Genomic DNA, 13,631 nt, shown 5'->3' on the forward strand with positions numbered 1-13,631 from the left:
ATTCTAGGTCATCTTCTACCCCTCTCTCATTTTTAAATATTTTTTAGTATTCAATCCAAAAATAAAGGGATTACAGAACCATCTCAAGAGAGAGTGTTTTCAAAAACCTCCAAGAAAAACCTTCCCTAAATAGCGGTAACAGCCAATCAATCTACCTCAGGAAATAAATCTTTTTGCTTATACAGGGTGGGGCAAAGACAGGTTTACAGTGGTTCATATGGAAAATAATACAATAACTAATAAATAATACAAGAATAAACTTTTGCATACTCACAAATGTAAACCTACTTTTGCTGCAAATTCTCACTGCCCTCCCCAACACATAAATCTATAGTATGACTATTTTAATCTATTTCCTTTTCAAATATAGTTAACACTTCTCTAATCAAGAAGACTTCTAGAAACAGCAAGCTTAGAAAATCAAAACCCTGGAGACAGAGAGAAAATAATTATTAACAGCTAACATGCATTGGAATCTACCTACTCTGTGCCAAGCTGTGTTTTTCATGCATTACAGCATTTAACCTCCTTAATGACTCTGGGAGGTAAGTACTATTATAATCATTTTAAAGATAAATGAAGAAAGCCAAGTTCTGAAAACAAGTCATTTAATCAGGTTCAGAGTCAGTAATTTTTGGAATGGAGATTCTAAAGCAATCTAACATACAGATCTCTGCATTTCTTAAGTGAAATAGCAGTAGAAAACCATATACATCACAGACTAAGCTTTATGGAAGCAATCCCCCAGATCTTCCCTACAACCTACAGTACCGATTAAAATTATCAATCTCATTCAGAGCACAAGTCTAATAATTGTTGATATGGATTTCCCCGTTCACAGTTACTCAGGTGCAGCATATTTGCAGGAACAAGTGGTATTACTACTAGGACCCACCACACTAATGAGTTGTTGGGATCAGAGGGGAGACAAATGCACACACAAGGAAAAGAAGAAAATGATTATTAAAAAACTACTTCATAATCACATTAAATAGCCCTCAGCCGTTGTATTTTAGAATGCAGCTGTTTCTGTATCCTTCAGTAGAACAGAGTAACATTCATGACAACGATAAGAGAGGTCCTCTTATAACGTCATTTCATTATAACATTAATGAGCTTCCACAGGAACTTAAAAATTGTTTATATCAATTGTCCTATGGTTAAATTGGTTTCCTTATACATAATTTTGCTTAAAGTAGTAGAACCAATCAACAACATTAAGTGGGAACTTACTGTATTATAAAATGGTACCAAAAGTCATATTCATCCATTATTTAAAATACAGATTTTAGAACAATTCCTACAAAAAGTTTGAAATCATTTTTCTAGAAAGTTCAAGATGATAGTATTTCTCCATCTCTCAGGTTATTTCCTCATCCCTCAATTCAATCTCTTATTCTCTCCTCTTTTTCCTTAGAACATAAACATTCTCAAATCCCTATGTTTTTGTCCACTTCTAACTTGCACTCCCCACCTTAATAGGCAAGCTTCTCAAAGAGTAGCCAACACTCATTATCTTCTACTTCCCCATCTCCATCCTCTCTGCTAGAGCTTCTGTACCCAGCTTCCCAGTTAAGTTGTTCTTGCTAAAGTCACCAATGCCTCCCTATTCCTAAATCTAATGAACAATTTTCAGGTCTTATTTGTCCTTTTGAGCAGGATTTAACATTTCAGATCTCTTCCTCCCCTTCCCTCCTCTTTTAAATTCTGGTCAGTTACCTCCTACACTGCCACTCTTCTGTTTTCCCTCTTCTTACTACTTTTTTATCCATTTTCCTGCCTGTCCCACAAAAGGTGGAGGGTCCCTGGCTGCCTTCTCTTTTGTTAAGAATTCTCAAAAGATGATCTCAACCTCTACTCTACCATGCTATATACTATTACTTCTAACTCTCTAGCCCACTTAACTACCCTAGCAGCTTTCCAATACCTCTCCCAAGCATCTCTGCTGGAGTATTTCCGGGCCCCTCAACATCAACATAGCTACAACTGAACTGATCTTTGAAAGCCAAAGAATACAGCCTTGGAAAGTGAAGATGTACAGGAAGTTTTATTTTGGTAGGAGCGGGGAAATTTCCCTATTTTAGTAAAAATCTTTATCCACACAGTTTTTCCACCCAAACAGCTGGGGGTCATTCCTGACTCCTTACTTCTCTTGACCTGAACAGCCAAATAAATCATCAAATACCAAAAGAGGATTGTAAAACCTTAATCTCTTCAAGTCCCCTCCCCTTCTCTTTACTCCCCCATCGTTTCTCAGCAATAGCTTCTTTAGGCTTTTGCACAATACTCATAATCGCTTGTGACTATAATACTTATCACATAACATGCATATTTCTCCATTAACCTGCAAACTTAGTGACAGGAAACCGTGTCTTGTTCTTTTTATCCAATGTACCTAGGAACACATAAAAATAAACATAAGTCTGGTGAGTAATTCCAAGAAGCTAAAACCTCAAAAATGTACAATTTATTAACAGTAGAGTAGGAATTTATGTGTAGTTTTAACTTGCCAGCATTTTTCAATATTGAAGTGCCATCTTAGAACACCAATAGCAGCAAATCAGTAACATTCTGCATATTCAATGTAACAAAATATTCGTATCCTATGTTTCTATGTACATTTCACATTTTCTACAATGACCACTTTCATAATTGGTGAGGGAACAGTATTTTTAGAGCAAAATGCCACAATCAACACAAATGAAAAATCTTTTGTTTTTAGGACAATTATGTTGTGAAACTGGAACTGGGGTGGGGTGGATGCATCAAGAACCTAAGAGAATAGATTTTTGTTTTTTTCTCAGTGCTGCTTCCAGCCCTGCCGCTTCCCTTTGGTCAGATTCTCCAGCTTATCTCACAGCATGGCTCCCACAAGCCAGTCTTCACTCCCACCCCTCGCGAAGACACTGAGACCTCCTCCTGCCCTCAAGCCAGAGAAGAAGCCAACCTCTCACGACTTGCCAAAGGAAGAAAAAGAACAGCAATTGAACATATTGATGAAGTACAAAATGAAACAGACAGACTTAATGAACAAGCCAGTGAGGAGATTTTGAAAGTAGAACAGATATATAACAAACTCCGCCAACGATTTTTTTCAGAAGAGGTCAGAATTGATCACCAAAATCCCAAATTTGGGGGTAACAACATTTGTCAACCATCCACAAGTGTCTGCACTGCTTGGGGAAGAGGATGAAGAGGCACTGCATTATTTGACAAGAGTTGAAGTGACAGAATTTGAAGATATTAAATCAGGTTACAGAATAGATTTTTATTTTGATGAAAAACCTTACTTAGAAAATAAAGTTCTCTCCAAAGAATTTCATCTGAATGAGAGTGGTGATCCATCGTCAAAGTCCACTGAAATCAAATGGAAATCTGGAAAGGATTTGACGAAACGTTCAAGTCAAACACAGAATAAAGCCAGCAGGAAGAGACAGCATGAGGAACCAGAAAGCTTTTTTACCTGGTTCACTGACCATTCTGATGCAGATGCAAATAAGTTAGGATAAGTAATCAAAGATGGTATCTGGCCAAATCCATTACGGTACTACTTGCATCCCCGACATGGATGACAAAGAAGGGGAAGGAGAAGATGATGATGATGAGGATGAAGGTGAAGAAGATGAAGATGACGATGAGGGGGAGGAAGGAGAGGAAGATGAAGGAGAAGATGACTAATGGAACTCTGATGGATTCCAATCTTCTTTTTTAATTTTCGCCAGTCTCTGGGAGCAAGCTGCAGCCTCCCCCTCCCCACCCCGCCCTTGTGCTCCGTCTCCCTGTTTTTTAAGTCTCTTTTCTCTCCTTTACACCATGGTTCTCACCTTATTTGGGGGGGATGTACCTTGAGCAGAATACAGTGGGAAAAGAATCTCTGCCCCTTTCTGTTCAAAATTCATTTTTTAGCCCTTCCTATCTTGACAAAAACTTTATGGAATAAACACCACCATGCTCTGTGGGAAAAAGAAAAACCTTCTGCTTCCTTAGCTCTGCTGGAAGCTGGAGGGTCCTAGGCCCCTGTGTGGTTGTGCATAGAATTCTAGTTTTTTCCCTCCTTTCTCTGTATATTGGGCTCAGAGATTACACTGTGTCTCTATGTGAATATGGACAGTTAGCATTTACCAACATGTATCTGTCTACTTTCTCTTGTTTAAAAAAAAGAAAAAACATAAAGAAAAGGGGGTTATAGAAGGTCAGCAAAGGCTGGGTTTGAGATGTTGGGTGGGTTGTGGGCATTTTGACAACATGGCTTCTCCTTTGGCATGTTTAATTGTGATGTTTAACGGACATCCTTGCAATTCAAAATGACCCTTTTGAAATAAAATTATCTCCTGATGATGACTTGAGCCCTGCCACTAAGTGGGAGAATCAGCAGAACCTGTAGGATCTTATTCGGAATTGACATTTCTCTATTGTAATTTTATTGTTTATTTTTGAATTTTCTTGTTTCGCTGGAAAGGAAAGACGATGCTCAGTTTTAAACGTTAAAAGTGTACAAGTTGCTTTGTTACAATAAAACTAAATGTGTACACACACACACACACACACACACACACACACACACACCCCCACTAAGAGAATATACCAAAAAAGGGATACTGCTTTCAATGAAGTTAAGCTCACTTGGTAACTGTATTTAGTTGTAGTTTTATCCCTGTCAGTCTATGACTTGCATGAAAGTGGATCTTTCCACTTTCAACATGCAAGCAAAGTTACTGGCTGGCTAATAATGGAAGGGACATATTTGAAAACTTATACTCAAATTCACTTTCCAGATTTATATTTTTTTCTTATATTTTTTTCAGTCATAAAAATATGAGGAAAATATAAGTGAATATTTGTATCAACACTTCTCAAAGTGTAGTCTGAATCTCTGAACCCTTTCAGAAGCCCAAATTTATTTTCATAACAATAAGATGACATTTGTATTTTCATTCCCATTCTCTGAAATACACAAGAGTTCTCCAGAGGTGAGAATGTCCTGTGATAAATACTGCAAGAGTTTAATGCATCCTGTGATAAATATCTCAAGAGTTTAACAGCAGAGGCAGATGTGAGAATCCAGCTACCTTCTATTAAGCCAAAGGTATCTGCAAAAATGTATAAATTCTCAATAATCTTTTTATTTGGGAAAATGTGAGTTTTTCATTAAAAATGTTCATATTAACATGTAAGGGACTTATTTCTTAATAAATTAATAAGTATTTATAAATCTCAGTTTTAACTTCTAGTGTGGCAAATGTCTACTGATGTAACCCACAGGAAAAAGAGCTCTTTGTGGTTCTCAAGAGTTATTAAGAGTATAAAGGGGTCCTGAGACCAAAAGTACAAGCACTGCCGATTTATATAGTTTAAGGAGGGGCAAGCTTCTTTAAGCATGAGCCCAAAGCAAGAAAGCCAACCAATAAATATGTTGACAAATATTTTAAACTTCTATCATCCAAAAATAAACACAAGCAAAATACAAGAAAAACTGACAAGTCAGGGGGAAATACCAAATACAGCAATGGGTTCATAATATTTACACATGAAGAGGTCTTTCACATCTCTAAGGAAAAGACAAATATCCCCCAGTAGGAATGGACACACAAAAACTAATGGGGAAACAGTAGAATATACAAAGACTAATATACATGTAGAAAAATAACCCTCAAACTTATCAGTTTTCAAAGCAATGAAAATTAAAACTGATTAAATCAGCAATGGTGTGCCAAATTCAGTAAGAATGCAGGGAAACAAGTGCCCATATAAATTACTGTTATGAACATAAACAGTTACAGCCTATCTGGAAGGCAATCCAGAAACATGGATCATAAATCTTTTTTTTCTTTTTTAAGATTTTATTTATTTATTTTTAGAGAAGAGAAGGGAGGGAGAAGAGGGGAAGAGGGGGAGAACCATCAATGTGTGGTTGCCTCTTGCGTGCCCGCACTGGGCCCATGGCCAGCAACCCAGGCATGTGCTCTGGAGTGGGAATCAAACCGGCGACCCTTTGGTTCGCAGGCCGGTGCTCAGTCCACTGAGCCACACCAGCTAGGGCTGAATCAGTTATCTTAGAAGTGTATCTTCTCCCCAACCTCCAATCCTATCCTAACTCCATAAAAATATATACAAAGTCTGCTACAATATTCACCAAAGCATTATTTATAATTGCAAAACAGACACTAGAAACAAATGTCTACTAAGGAGATGGCTGAATATATTATAGCATCCCATGTAGTGTGAACTACTTCTTATCTGGTGATTTAAAATTTTGTACATGGAAAAGTATCTTTGATATACTAGGTCAGAAAAAGGCAGTTAAACCATCTCAGTAGAAGACAATACACCTATGTGCAAAGAATTAGGATGTGCCAGGAATTCAAGTTATGTGCTAGGTATTTCATATGCCTTATCACTTTTAATTTTCAAAACTATATGATATAGGGTGCCCTCCATAAACCCCTGTTCTCTCAGAACCTGCAAAACTGAAATAAGTAATTTGCCCCCAAACCATGAGAACCTGATTTCACAAAACCATCAGATACTGGAGGCCATACTTGATTCTAGGTCTCACACTCAAACTACATTTTGTTAAATATCACCTGTAAACCAAAATGTTAACAGTGAGTCAATATGACTATCTCCTCTCCACAGCTACCTTTCTTCTTCTTCCTCTTTTTCTTTTTCTTCCCCTTAATGTTATATTTCTTTCTATAATAAACATAGTTTACTTTTTTTAATTTAACAAGGGCATTCTTATTTTGAAATACTCTAATTCAAAAGCCAAAGATTCCATGTGGGGAGAAAAACTTTAGAGCACAACTTTCAAATTCAGTACATCTTGTGATTTAACATTATCTACAGGCAAATTAAAAACAAACAATATCAACTTCTTTTGCGAAGTTTTACAGAAAGTATATGGATTTTAACATCAACAGACCTGGTTTAAAAATTAATTTTTAAAAATTAAATAATTAAATAATCAAATAAAATTAACTAAAATCCACAATAAACTGTGAACCTTAAAGCAAATTTTTTAACCTCTCTGAAACTCAACTTTCTTATTTGTAAAATACTGATAATAATTCCTACCTCACAGGGTTATTATAAACACTGTGTTAAAAAGAATAAACCAGATAGCTTTTCTGGTTGCAGCCAAGATGGAGGCATACACAGATATTCTTCACCTCCTCACACAAGCAAAAGAAGGAAACAACCAATTTAAAAACAAAGAACAACCAGAACTGGGAGAAAATTGAACTGTGTGGAAGTCCGACAACCCAGGAGTTAAAAAAGAAACACTTATCCAGAATGGCAGAAAGTACAAAGACAGGCAGCTGGGGCAAAGAGGACTCAAGTGAGGCAGTGGCTGATGGAACAAGTGGTCCTTCATTCAAACTGGGGGGGAACAACTCGGAAGTGAAACCCAGGGATCCTGTGAGGTGAAAATAAAGCCTCAAAACCTCTGGCTGTATAAATCTGTGGAGGTTGTGGTGGTGAGAGAAAATGCTAGTCTCTTGAAAGCAGGCAAAGTGCCAAGCAAGCAACACTGTTCCTTCTCTGACCCTTTCCCCATATACAGCACCACAACTCAATGAAGTGGGTTGCCCTGCCGTGGTGAGTATCTAAGGCTCCACCCCCTACAATATAACAGGTGCACCGAGACAAAGAAATATGTCTCAAATGAAAGAACAGATCAAAACTCCAGAAAAAAAAACAAAGCCATGAGGAGATAGCCAACCTATCAGACGCACAGTTCAAAACACTAGTAATCAGGATGCTCACAGAAATGGTTAAACATGGTCGCAAAATAGAGGAAAATGTGAAGGTTATACAAAGTGAAATAAAGGAAAATACACAGGGAGCCAACAGTGAAGGGAAGAAAACCAGGACTCAGATTAACAGCTTGGAACAAAAGGAAGAAACAGATATTCAACCAGAACAGAATGAAGAAACAAGAATTCAAAAAAATAAGGAGAGGCTTAGGAACCTCCAGGATAACTTTAAACATTCCAACATCCAAATCATAGGGGTGCCAGAAGGAGAAGAGGAAGAGCAGGAAATTTGAAACTTATTTGAAAAAAATAATGAGAGAAAACTTTCCCAATCTGGTGAAGGAAATAGACATACATATACAAGAAACTCAGAAAGTCCCAAACAAGTTGGACCCAAGAAGGACCACACCAAGACACATCATAATTACATTACCCAAGATTAAAGGAGAGAATTTTAAAAGCAGCAAGAGAAAAGGAGACAGTTCTCTACAAAGGAGTTCCCATAAGACTATCAGCTGATTTCTCCAAAGAAACCTTACAGGCAAGAAGGGGCTGGCAAGAAGTATTCAAAGTCATGAAAGGCCAGGACCTACATCCAAGATTACTCTATCCACCAAAGCTTTCCTTCAGAATGGAAGGGCAGATAAAGTGCTTCCCAGATAAGGTCAAGTTAAAGGAGTTCATCATCACCAAGCCTTTATTATATGAAACATTAAAGGGCCTTACCTAAGAAAAAGAAGATCAAAACAACGAACAGTAAAATAACAACAAACTCACAGCTATCAACAACTGAACCTAAAAAAAAAAAAAAACAAAAACTAACAAACAACTAGAACAGGAACAGAATCACAGAAATGGAGATCATATGAAGGGTTATCAGCGGGGAGGCGGTGGGGGGAGAATGAAGAAAAGGTACAGTAAATAAGAAGCATAATTGGTGGATACAAAATAAACAGGAGGAGGTTAAGAACAGTATAGGAAATGGAGAAGCCAAAAAACTTATAATATGACCCATGGACATGAACTAAGGGGGTGGGAAGGGAATGCTGAAAGGATGAGGGTGCAGGATGGAGGGAATAAAGGGGAGAAAAAAATGGGACTACTGTAATAGCGTAATCAAAATATATTCAAAAGAAAGTACAAACTTTAAGATATAAAATAAGTCATGGAAATGTAACGTACAGCATGGAAACTATCATCAATAATATTGTACTGCATATCTAAAAATTGCCAAGAGAGTAAATCTTTAAAGCTCTCATCACAAGAAAAGAAATTGTAACTTTGTATAACGGCAGTTATATCACTTCAAAGCATAATACAAATTATCATTTTGTATACCTGAAATTAGTATATTATATGTTAATTTTACCTCAATTTTTAAAAATGGCATGTGGTGATGGTTTTTCCTCAATTTTTAAAAAGATTCTAAGTCTCTCCTCATGACCTCCCTACACACGCCCATTAAACACACACACACACACACACACACACACACACACACACACACAACAAACAGGTACAGGAGAGGTACCAAACAACATACACTGAAACCTTTATTATTTTCATTACTACCAATAATAATAGCTCTGGCCTGGGTTGGGTGTCATCCCACAAAGTGAAAAGTCTCCAGTTTGACCCCTGGTCAGGGCATATGCCTGGGTTGCAGGTTTGGGACCAGTCAGGGGCACATACAGGAAGCAACTGACTGATGCTTCTCTCTCACATCAGTGTTTCTCTCCTTCTCTTTCTCCCTCCTTTCCCTTTCTCTAAAAATAAATTTTAAAATTTACAAATAATAGTCATAATAATGACATCTAAAATTATGTGCCAGATACTGTGCCAAGCACTTTATATGTATAATTACTTCCTTTAAGCTTTACAATCACCCAGAAAGGTTAAGTATTATTATCACCACTTTCAGATAATGAAACTGAAGCTATAAAAAGTTAGTAACTTTTCTAAGCTCACTATACCTCATAAAAGACAGATCCTGGCCTCATGATGTCAAAAACAGATATAAAGCTATGCATACCTAAAGATATATGAAATCTCACAAAAAAAAAAAAAAGCACTTCCATTTACAGAGTATTTTCTGAAACCTTCCTTTCTAGAAAATGGAGTTCATCTATGCAAAGCAATGGGTGAGGAACATGGTCAAATAGTCAATTTATTATCCTTCCCTTTTTTCCTAAATAGGGCCACTTAGTCTCTCTCCCAGTATTACTGCTAAATTACTGTTTCTACAAGTAAAAGCCAAATTCGCAGTCCATTACAATCACATAGCAGCATGGTAAGGTCAAAAGAGCAAAGATTTAAGAATCAGAGAAGTTAGGGATCCTTTCCCAGTTCTGCCTTGTAACTAGTTTTGCGCCTTTGATCCTCCAGAAGAGACTCAGGTTCCTTGCCTATAGAAAGGACATACCACTTCGGCCCTGTGGAACAATGCTTTTTAAATACTGGCTCTCTTCCCTTTTATTCTAAAATAAAAGCAAGGTCCAAATACCTAAGACAGAGCTTCCAAAGTCTGATCCAACCAATACTAACCCTTCAAGGGATCCTATACGCAGCACTTCCTAAACTTCATTGGCCACAGAATATTTATTACAGCATAACACTGTTTAGGAAACACTGACCAAAGGACTTTAATATACGTTAAAACAAAAACAAAAACACTTTGCTTCAGATTCTATGACAGCTCTTTTGGCTCTTCAGTGTTCATTTTATCCACTCTCTAGTTTGTGCCTTCATTCGTACAGTTGAGCTGGCAAATCAGTGTGCCTACTAGATGTAAGAATATTCTATTTATTAAATATTGTACATTAAAATTCAGGCATCCTCTTACAAATGTGGTCTAAAAAACCCAACTGCACAAAAAACAGGGCTTGTTATCGCAAAATTAACAGAAAACAGTATTTTTCCAGTTACAGAGAAGAGGAGCCTGGGAAAAATAAGTCCATGTTTCAGTTTCCATTTACTAGAATTGCATTAAACAAACCAATTATTACAAACAAAATGTGTACTGGACTCATCTTCAATAACAAGTCAGGGCAGAAAGGAGAAGCCAATTATACTGTATGTGAATTGTGTACTATCACAGAATTTTACACAAAATCTGACATCTAGAGCATTCATCAACTAAGTAAAAACAAAATTTTCTCAAATCGTGAGAACTGTAAATCAGCCTTTAAAATAAATATTTAACTAGTCTCAAAAATTACAATACTTAACAAGAAAAAATGATTATGAACTGATGTATTAAAAGTTGGTCTCTCTAGTTAGGATTTAACCTTTTAAATTTCTGAGTTATTTTCAACATTCAATATCTTTTAAGTGCCAACCAGATAAAGATCATCTTCATGTGTAAGAATAATGTAAAACAACAAAAAATAATACTGAGACAAGAGACTACACTTAATAAAATGGAAGCTGAGGAAATCCTACACTTGCCTTAAATCAAGCTATGATGTATGGGTAACTGGGCTCAAAACTGGTACCTTCAAGTTACCAGAGGTGGCAAGGCTCTGTTTTTGTACAACTGTTCACATTCTCCTTAGGACAGTAAAGTAGTTAAAAGAGCCCTAGACTAAATTACAGGGTTATACCCATCAGGACCACAAACTTTTTTTCTAGTTAACTTCTTCCGCAACCCTTACTCCTATGGTCTACAACAGTTTTAACCTTTTCCCTAAACTTAAAGTACACAGGGTTTCATGTTTCTCAGGTACAAAGTCTGTCCAGAAGGTATCCAGCCATCTAATATTAAAAATGAAGACATCTATCAAACATACAAGAAACAGTAAACATTGTACATAGGACAATGACACCTCAGTCCCCTTCAAAGTAGGCACCTTGGGTCCTCATACAGTTCTTTCAATGGGCATCGGCTACCCCGCTGCATTTTCCTGAATCTCATCTCTTCCCTTTCAAAGGTGATTGTAGTTTTAGGAAAAGCCAGAAGTCACAGGGCACCAAATCTGGGCTGTAGTGGGGCTGAATCACCTGGGCGACTTGATGTTTCACCAAAAACCTCTGCACGAGACATGCATGAGCAGGTGTGTTGTCGTGATGAAGCTGCCAACCACCAGTCACCCATAGCTGCGGCCTTCTGAATCATGTGAATGGTTTTCACAGAGCAATGTTCAAGCTTAACACAAGATTTGATGCAGATCTGTTGCTCTACTCACTCTGTCATTTTGAATGCAATGGCCACACAGTACACCTCCTCACTCAATGGCTCTACTGCCCCCCACTGACTAGTAACAGTGAAGTTGTCATTGTTCACATGTGCACATTCCAGTCCAATCTCCTTGGCTGCCAGGTTACATCAACGTCATGCAAATGTTCTTATTACATTAATAATGGCTGGGCTTTTCCGGGACAGACCTTATATATGTGAGATACAAAAAGATGTCTTTTAAAAATTGGGACATAAAGTAAAGCCACATTTTTAAACAATATCTTACTTCCAAATACATACTGATGGCTGACAAGATGTACAATTTATACTGATGCCATATACTGCTGACCCATAAACAACAGGAGGTTAAGGGCGCCAATCCCTGTGCAGTAGAAAATCCATCTATAACTTCTGACTCCCCAAAAACTTAACTATAGTTCTCTCTCAGTATTGAGGGGGGACTAGTTCCAGGACTCCATGTAAATACCAAAAGCCACAGATGCTCAAGACCCTTATATAAAATGGCACTGAACAGCGCCTAACTGTAGGGTATCTGCATCCACATATTCCCAGGTACAGATCAAAAACAGTTCTTGATTCAAGGTTGGTTGTATCATGGATGTTACAACCAGAGATATAAAGGGATGACTGTGTATCTATTGGGGAAAAATCGACATATAAGTGGACCCATGCTGTTCAAAACCTCTGTTCAAGAATCAACCGTACAAGAATCTTCTGCCTATGGGATCTTTGTTGTCTAAGGACCCCCAAAATTGACCCACCTGCTCTTGTATTAGAAATCATGACACATACACCCTTTGTTTCTTACTAAGTATTCACTCTCCACTATAGCAGAAATACAGTGTCCAGCAGGAGTAACACTTGCTTAAGTGTTGGTAGGGTAATAATATAGGGTGTAATAACTTAGTTTTAATTTGAATGTTGCACCTAAAATGTCATATAATGTGCTTGAGTATGATATTGTTATGTTACAGAATTACATGCTTCTGATTTTATAATAAAAAAAATTTGTGCCAGACCCTGTATAATACTAGAACATTTCCTCTATCCTTTGAAAATGCACAGCCATTCTTTAGTTTTCCAAAAACTGACAGGAGGTAAATACACATATTAACATTAAGGTCTCAAAAGTCTCTCAGTAAAGGTTACCACTGATGTTCAATTGAACTTGAAGAAAACTGTGCTTTGTTCTTTGGTAATTCCTCTTGGATTTCAAGCAGGGTAGAGCAAGCATTTGCTACTAACAGAAAAAATAAATAAATATCTTCTATGTCTAAGAAGCATGCCCTTGACCAGCCAAACATCTCACAACTGTAATCAAAGAAGTATATACCATATTCATCAGTAGAAACCAAATTATCCTGACAACATGACTTCTCCAAATCAAATAGAAAGAGCAAAATTAAATAGCTTTTTAAGAGGTTGGATTATTAGCAAGAGGACCCATATTGTTTATTAATATTTCTCACTCTCTCTGACAAATCTCTTAAACTGATATACTTATATGCATTTGTACATCAAATAAATATTCTCTAGAGACACACAGAAAGTAAAAACAGCAGTCTCCTACCATAGAAGTTCACATCACAAAGTCAGGAAATCAAGACAGATCAACTTAAGAAGCAGAAGCAAAAGAGAAGAGTCTCACAAATAATGGGAAGACCAAGAAATATGCC

General features: G+C 37.1%; 1 pseudogene; it reads left to right on the forward strand.

The window, feature by feature from the left end:
- The first annotated feature begins 2,861 nt into the window (after nt 1-2,861).
- Nucleotides 2,862-3,678, forward strand: LOC129069627 (protein SET-like; annotated as a pseudogene).
- Nucleotides 3,679-13,631: the final 9,953 nt, after the last annotated feature.

Source organism: Pteronotus mesoamericanus, unplaced genomic scaffold (genome assembly GCF_021234165.1).
Source record: "Pteronotus mesoamericanus isolate MK-2021 breed Mesoamerican mustached bat unplaced genomic scaffold, CSHL_Meso_final contig_228, whole genome shotgun sequence".
In the NCBI taxonomy this organism is placed as follows: domain Eukaryota; kingdom Metazoa; phylum Chordata; class Mammalia; order Chiroptera; family Mormoopidae; genus Pteronotus; species Pteronotus mesoamericanus.